Genomic DNA, 9096 nt, shown 5'->3' with positions numbered 1-9096 from the left:
CATAATAAACTAACAAAATTTCCTAAGCTACAGCTGCCAGAATCTATGAAAATACCTAGGAAGAAAATTCACACTTTAATTGCTCCCTTTTTTTGCTCTTCCCTTGAATGTCTGCTACTGGCCACTCCCAAATCCAGATTAGGGCACTGATAAGACTTGGATTACACTGGCTGTGGCTGTTACTACGTTCTTATGATAGCAGGAAATGTTATGCATGGATGTAAGCGATAATTATACGGAACTGTGATTAACTGGACCCAATAGTGATCTTTGGTGATTTCTTTAAGACATTTTGGTAACATCTTTAAAGTTAATGGAACTTTAATATAAAATGTGTTTGTATTGTATAGGTATTCATATAGAAGTGCTTTAATTAGATATCTTTATAGCAAGTGGTCTTTATAGTAAGTTAAACACCATTTCCATTTTTACAGAAACTGTTACCATTCTGAAATGTCTTGTCTTTGCCATTCAGTTTGGGAAAAATGCCAGAAATTTAATTTGAGCATTTTAAGCAAAACAAAAAAAAAAAAAAAAAAAAACCAACCCCTCACAAAACAATTTTTTTCCAGAGGAATCATGTTTATCACAAAAGATAATTACAACAGCCTTTTTCAGCAAAAAGACCTGTTCTAATTTTATATATATGTAAAATCCAGCCTCACTACTAAATAGGTCACCCACCCTAGATACACTTTGGCATTGCTGCTCTCATAATTCAACTCAACGAGTTTTTCATTGGTATGTGTGTTCATCACCCATGTCATATTCCAGCAGGAAACCTGGACAACAGCCTCTCAAGATGAAGATACAAACTCCTCTGTGCAGTTTAAAGTGAACCAGACCCTACTATTGTTTAATCCAAATTAAACTCCAAGCATCCACCAACACTGAACCACAGCAATCAGCTCCTTCAGCCGCTTCATACAGTACACACCAGCTCTCTCTTTTCTCTGAAGATCACAGCTGCCACTTCACAGCCTCTTTCTGTCTCAACCCAGGCTCTGTTTCGTATTATTGTATCACCAGTCTTGTTTACAACACATGCTCAGGTTCGGTGTTCTGGGTTCATGCTTTTCCCTGCAAAGCGCTTTCAAAGTAACTCTCTCTCACACAGCCAGGGAGTCAAGTAATATACAGCAGGGTCTACTGCACTCCTCAGGACCAGAATTGAAGTGGGTGGAAGAGCAGGGGGACAGTGCATCCTTGCTGGAAAAGATCTTAATCTTCATGATATCTAAGGACAATGATCAAATCGCAGAGTGAACCCAAAATACACAAGTATAACTCAGTCTTGAGATTCATATCACAGCCTTTCCAAAAGCACTGGAATTTATGTGTTATTTTGGGCATCGTAGCTCAATTCGCTAAAGGGAACCACATCAGAAATAGCATTTCAAAAGATCCTGTACATAGCTGCATTCCTTACAATGGTCTCTAGAACACAGCAAAACCAAAATATATTACTTTTGAATTCCTTTGAATAATTCTGCAGAAGTTATGAAAGATGAGGAGCAGTCTAGGCAAACTATTTTATGAGAAGCACAAACCTTTCTCATTTGCATTTTCATGGTTTTCAAGCTATGCAAGTTGTACTATCACCAACATTACACAAACTTGCTGAAATGCTCCTAACTTGAATGGCAAAAAATACTGAGTGTATGCTGGAATTTTCACTCACTGTGGATTAAATGACTCTTCGTCTTTTACTGCTAATAATGTTTATCATTTACTTTCAGCTCTATGTAAAATTGTTATAGCTATGTACATCATGAATAGTCTGAAAAGCATATAAACTACAAGGTCTGTGCAATTATGTTTGCCAAGAGTATGGCATATTAATCAAATTTAATATTTTGCTTCAGTCAATTTTATTTCAGAATGCAAAGAAACCTGTTATTGTTTTGAGACTTCAAAGATTTCCATCTTTCTCCTATGTACAGGGCTTTGGTGAATTAGTCAGCCGGGGACCCTGAGAAGCCCCCTGTGTGTCACCTCAAAGCCTCTGCTCTTCTTCTACCTCCCAGCTCTGCACAGCTCAGTTCCCAATTTCCTCACCCATTTTCTTTTCTTTTTAAAGCCTGACAGGCTACTTTCCACAGATTTTAATAGTTCTTTGCCTCAGGTACACTCTCTGAATTCCCCCCTCCAGTAAATCCATTGCTGCCTCACCTCCACTGCTCTCGTGAGCTCTCTTGTTATCAGACATAAGCCGCAGTAGTTAGCAAAAAGCAAAATCTCCTCTTAAAGAGCAGCTACAGAAATCAGCTCATTTCAGTGAATGAGGCTAACCTCTTTGTTTCCTTCCCTCCTAGGACTGTAAGGTGCAGCTGTTGATCCCAGTCCTGACTTTCAACCTAGGCTGTCTGGAAGTGATCAATGGAAAACATGTTAGGGAGATGGAAGGGACTTGTCTTGCTCAAACTGAAATATTTGTTGGAGGATTTCTGCAAAATTCATTTTGTATTGATCCAGAACATTTCTTTTGACCCAAAAGAAAATAATCTTGACTTCACTATATGGATTATTTACCTTTTATTTGTTTGTTTGTTTAACCTTCAAATTCAGGTCACACTTTTCCATGAAGAAATGTTACTTTGAAACAAAGTTTGGACTGAAACAAAAGGTTGAACTGAAACAAAAGGTTGGAAAGTTTTTCTTGATGCAATGTGGCTGTGCAACACTGGAGAAACCCCACAGTGAAGCATTTCATTTGGATAATGCGGGGAAGAAAAGCGCACAGGATGCTACACTGACGTGAGGCTGCTGCCACATCCCAGGTCTGAGCCCCAATCCCGGGCTCGGCAGCGCCCGTATGAGGAGACAGGGCTGCAGCCACCTGTGAAAAAGGGTTTCAACATATTCTAAATTTCTGTCTCTTTGTATGAGCTACTGCCAGAACTCAATCTAAGTTTGTAAATAATGTGCATCCCACCACCAAAATCTCATTTTTTTAACATACGCAGTCTTCACTAAAATACCACCCAGTTCCTTCCAAACTTTCTGGCCACATGAACAATACAGTGACACACCTGAAATCAGTCTCAAAATCTGTAGCATTGCATCCAAATGAACAACCACTCCTCCCCAGCCACTCTGCTCATTGGCATTTTCCTGGGACGCTTCCCTGCTAGACCCCAGAGTATGTTGCCAGAGGAAACCACAGATGTCAGCTGTCTGAGCTTACACGTGTATTTCCATCCACAAGACCTTTTGCAAGCTGCAATGGCCTGAAGTACTTCATAGACACAGTCTCAAAATTTTGTTTCCTTCATCGTGTATCCAGTCGTACCATCACAGTTACAAATCCCAGGAGACACCACAGCAGTTCTCAGTGACACAGCAAATAGCAGCCAATTCACGTGGCACATTTGTAAAATTAGAAAATTTAAGTACTGCAGGACAAACCACGCCTTCTTCCAGCCAAAACCCTCTGTCCTAACTCTTCCAGTAGAAAGCCACGTTCTGTGGTAATGACTTAAGTATCTCCATTTCCACTCATTTATACCCAGGCAACTGTGAATCAAGGAGTTAGAGCCCACTTATTTCCCCATGTCTCCAAGTATTTTTATTAAGTAATTCTGGCCAAGAAGAGAATCTGGTTTTGCATGTTTATATTTTTGCTGCTCTCAGCCGTGCCCCTTCTTTTCAATGTGAGTTGCAAGTGATAGCCCTGAAGAAAGTGCTTTTAACTCAATGTACTTATGAAAAAAACAGATTTACAGTCTAATCTCTTCATGTGCAGTGATGTGTGTTAAACAAATTCTGTTAGCATCAAAAAACACTGTAAATTTGGTGTATGCCTAGGAAAATACAGTCCGTATTATCATCAGCAAAAATCATGTTTTTTCCTCAGTTCTGCTACTTAGATGAGCTAGGGACAGTCTTATTGAAAGAAAATACAATTTTCCTAGCATGCTCTTCATCAGTTCAAAGCAGCAACAGTCCACTCAAAAAAAAAAAGAGTTAATGGTTGATTTTTCCAACTAGTGTCTACTTTTTAGTCATTAGCTAGCAAAATGTTTACTCCTATAAAAATATCTGTTTCCTAGGGATTATTAATCATAGTTTATTGAAAAGCAATCAGTTGTGTAGTTGAGTTTCCCACCCCTTTAGAAAATTAAAATGCTGAGATATTCATTTTTGCAATGAATATCTATCCAGTAATTACCATATTTACTTTTCATTTATGGGGGAATAATCTGTTTTAATTAAGCCTAACTGAAGAACTTTTATCAGATGTAATTATCCCTTTCGATAAATATGTCTCCGCTAATTACATTTAACCATGGGATTTATAGCTCTTAAGTCATTTGGGGGGAAATATAATAAATCTTTAGTAATATATGCTAAATTACTATAAATTAATTCAGATCATTAACATAATAAACAAATTAGGATAATTTCACTTAATTAGTTTGGGTGGTTAACTCAAAATCCCTTATAGAGCTTCATGATAATAAAAATTTTACCAGTATTTTCAGAGATAACTTTTTGTAACAAACCTGTTTGAATATTTACACAGAAAATTAGACCACTGCTGGAACACAGTAAACAAACATTCCTCTTGGATAATAACGCCTTTTAGGAATTGATGCTGGGTACCTTTTTAAACGGAATTAAATGTGCCTCCCAGGTTTTCCAGTTCATACCATTGCATACTGAAGAACCTGCATGGGGGTATGGTAAAATTTTACAAGTGAATTCCTTCCTCTCTCCTCCTCCCCTTCCTAGTTTTTGCTAGTCATCAAAAGTCAGGTACAGGCAAAGGCAACAACAAAGTACCCTGTAATCAAGAGAAACAGGATTCCACAGGGGAAGCAAAGCGGCTTGCCCTGGCAGAGGGAGATGCCCAGCTCTGGATTAACGCCCACTGCCTGCTTCCCTTTGGTTTCAGGGGTGATGCAGTGGGGGACACAATTTAACTGACAAGCTGCAAGGACAATCGTGCAGCCTCTTCCCAAGGCACACCCCAATGTGTACTGTCAAACCATCAAACGCAGGTGTCTCCTCTCAAACAACAGCTTATGCCCCATTCCACACCAGGACAACAGAAGAATGGTGAGTCAGGGAGCTGACACCACTGACATAACTCACTCAGGGGCTATCAGAAATCCCTTGGCCATGTTCTTCTTGAACTGAACTGTTGGTGTATCAGTCAGATTTTCCTGCAGTGGGTCCACTTACGCTAGCAGAGTTCTCCCCCTTTGCATAGACTACAGAGACAAACCCTACAGAATGCCAATGTGCTGGCCCACAAACCATTTGTAACTGCTGACAAACGTACCATCTCAGCAGTGTTCCCACCTCCTGCTAGTTGGAGATAAGTCTTGAGCTTAGTTCAGCCAATGTCAAAACCCACCTATAGATTTATACAGAAATCACTCACCAGCTTACATGTTCAAGGTGAGGAATAAAGATGAAAGCAGATGAGCTTTTTAGTCATAAACTTTTGGAGCTTAATCTTCTTAGATGAACTCAGACAAGCAAAGAGCTTCCCTGCAGGCAAAATATTCCTCATAAATAGAGAAAAATACCGATCAGCAAGACTTATTATTAAAAGAACATTTTAAATCTTTTTCCCTAAAGCATTATTGGATCTTTCTGGTGGGAGTGCCACCTTTATTCCACGCTGTCCTACTTTGCTGTGCTGATCTGTGAGAGGCAGGGGGTGTTTGGTTTAATGGCCTAGGCTGGTTGCTTTTTCCTGCTCTCAGTTGCAGCTTGTGTAGGTGAGGGAAATAGGAGAGAGAATTTTCCATGTCTTGGCATCAGGACTCAGACAATTCACTGCATATAAAGCAAAAGGAGAAAAATAATGTTTGGGATCTTGGCTTGATTTTTATGTGCCAATTTTGCTCTTAGTATTTTCTCTGTTCTCTCATTGCCCAGCACCAGTGTCTGGGCCCTCTGCAAGGACCTTTCTTCTGGGCTCCACAGGCAGTTCTGCCCACAGTGATCCAGTGTCCATAGACCATCTCCTAGCCAGCATGTCACCCTCCGCCTCTCCCTCCTCCAGTCCCAGGAGGTGAGCAGGCAGAAGGTGCAGTGATAGTACTCTGCCACAGTGGCTCTCAGGAGTGCAGAGCTGGCACAGCAGCACAAAAAAAAAAAAAGAAAGGTTTTTGTTTCACCTAGGAGCCATGGAACAACTTGGTAGCATGTCTCTGTGGCAATCTGAAGGCTAGAGAAACTGTACATCTGATGCCTAGTACTGTTTCCACTGTCCCAAGACAGAAAAGTCCACGTCAGACCAGGGCAGATCCTCCCTTCACTGAAAGCTTTGTCTTCAGTGGGAAACTCTTTGGGAAAATTCACTCTTACGTACCACATCAAACCCAGAACTAGGGCAATATGAGGCTAGCATCATGCATGAAGCTGAAGCTGTCCTTCTATGAAGGAATGAATTTCACCCCAAACTGAGTATTTTAATAAGTCATCTGTGCTGGTTTTGGCTGGGATAGTTTATTTTCTTCAGAGTAGCTAGTGTGGGGCTATGTTTTGGATTTGTGCTGGAAACAGTGCTGATAGCACAGGGATGTGTTAGTTACTGCTGAGCAGGGCTTACACAGAGTCAAGGCCTTTTCTGCCTCTCACTCCCCCCCACCAGCAAGTGGGCTGAGGGTGCACAAGAAGTTTGAGGGGACACAGCAGAGACAGCTGACCGACCAAAGGGATATTCTATATGGTATGATGTCACACTCAGCATATAAAGCTGGGGGAAGAGGAAGGAAGAGGAAGATGTTCAGAGTTACAGCGTTTGTCTTCCCGAGTAACTTACATGCGATGGAGCCCTGCTTTCCTGGAGATGGCTCAACACCTGCCTGCCGATGGGAAGCAGTGAACGAATTCCTTGGTTTGCTTTGCTTGAATGGCTTTTGCTTTACTTAAATTGCCTTTATCTCAGCCTACAAGTTTTCTCACTTTTACTCTTCCCTATCCCATCAGCTGGGGAACGAGCAAGCTTAGTTGCTGGCTGAGGTTAAACCACGACAGTCAAGAATTGTCCATCTTCATGCCTTATTTTCTAAAGATGGATGGCACAGATGTTTTATTTGACATAATGCTGGGAAACTCAAAATCCTATTTGTATTTCCAAACTGTCATGTTAACTTTCCTCCCATTTTACTTAACTCATTTTTTACCTTAGTCATATTAATGGTTATGTAATAATATTAGACAATGTTCACTAACCATTAACTCCAAAAATAATGGTTGTGCTAAATCAGAGTTAATTAGCGTGTCACAAACTCCAGTCCTAGCACAGGGTGATGACTGAATGAAAAGAATGCAATGTCACTTCAACAAGAGTTACATATACAATTTTAAGGGGTATTTTAAATATTTTTCTTAATAGCTGTCGGTAGAAATGATGGGATGTGATTCTTTAGAGAGCATTGCTCTTTACTAAGTACAGGCAAGTGAGCTATCACCAGACTTACACTGGCTGCAGAAAACAGATTTAACATTAATTTATGAGTAGCTGAACTTTTTCTCTTTAATGTTTAATAGTGAATCATACTCTAAACCCTTTATATTTCACTACACATCAGCAAGGCTGTCAGGAGCAAAAGATCAGGATAACATAATTCTTATGGCTTGTTCTCACACACCCCTCATTTATTCCTGAAGCAGCCTGAATCATCCTGAAAGTAAGACGCATGGGGTGGCAAAATTTAAATGTGAAAGGAGTTGCTCTTTAAGGGCCATCAAGTTTTTAAAAGCATAACTTCCAGCTGAAACCATGCGAGCGGAATTCATTCTCTCAAGCAGACACTGAGTCATGCACATTCACTTACAGAGCCCGTAAGCAAGGGAAGGTCAGGCCCCTGTCTGTGCCTATGTACCTGCATCCCACACACATCACAGGTAGGAAGAAAATGCAGATGGCAAAGGGTCCCAAGACTCAGGATTTTCACCCTTTCAAATCTTCCCTCTAACTTACTTAATGCCACAAAGAAATCATATGCAGATATACCTCTTCCTCAGTGCCTCATGAGTCATGAAGCAGGCCTGCCAAAACGGTAACTTCTGTCATTGTTATCAGTAGATCACAGTATAGTATGGATTCCATGCATTTTTAACTCTCCAATGTCTTTTCAATATAGAGCAGATACATCAGATTTTCACATACAGCGGAAAACTACATGACCGCTTTGATGATCTCTGAAACCAGATCCTTAAAGCCTAATTTTACAACTGTACGGGGATAGACACTTAAAATATGTTCACGGTGCACTGTGGAATCACAGTATTGACACTATTTTTCACTTTTAACTTTCTCTTGTTTATGTATGTTTTCCACATTTATGAACCATTTACAAACATATGTAAATGTAAATGATCAGATATGTCTTTACTTCTAGTGAGAAGATTAAAAAGAAATAATAATAATTTTGAGGCCTAAAAGATCTATTTATAAATGTCTTGGCAGACATTTTCATTTGGAAGAAAAAAAGTCATCACTGAGGGCCTCAGAAGACCAGCAGAAACTGTGTGATTCTGTCACCTCACAACATAGCAGCAAAGCCCTCCTCACCTTCCCCCCAAAGCTTCCTATGCAACATGGAATAAGGAGCAACACCACAGCAAAAAAAAAGCCCTCACAATTCACTCACGTCACATCAGGTTGGGTTTTTTACATTAACTTCTCTACATGCTAGCCCCATACCTCTTCCTTCTCTTTCTTGATCTCTGTGGATGACAGCTCCTACCCTGCCTTAGGGTTCCCAGAAAGCACTGAGGCCATCTTAGTCTTTAGCCCTTCAATGCAAAGGGCTGCAAGGAAATTCAAGGGTAGGTAACCACAAAGTGCCCTTCCGCTATCTCTATTGTGATATCCCTGGACACAAGCACAAAAGAACTTTGCTGCAAGTCTTATTTTTTTTCCTACATACTATGCAAAGTAAGAAATTCAAATGGAAGAATTCATTATCATTTATTTAGATCTAAAATGGCCAGAGAGCTCAGGCTCCTGGAACTCTGGACATCACTTTAGTATGGCCGGTGAGTGTGGAGAGCAGAGGTTTCAAGCTCTAGGAAAGCGGCTCCAGTTCAGTTGCAATCAAAAATCTAACTAAGACGAAGGGGTAAAAA

Source organism: Chlamydotis macqueenii, chromosome 10 (assembly GCF_036417535.1).
Source record: "Chlamydotis macqueenii isolate bChlMac1 chromosome 10, bChlMac1.mat, whole genome shotgun sequence".
NCBI classification, from domain to species: domain Eukaryota; kingdom Metazoa; phylum Chordata; class Aves; order Otidiformes; family Otididae; genus Chlamydotis; species Chlamydotis macqueenii.
Note: the sequence above shows the minus strand (reverse complement) of the source record.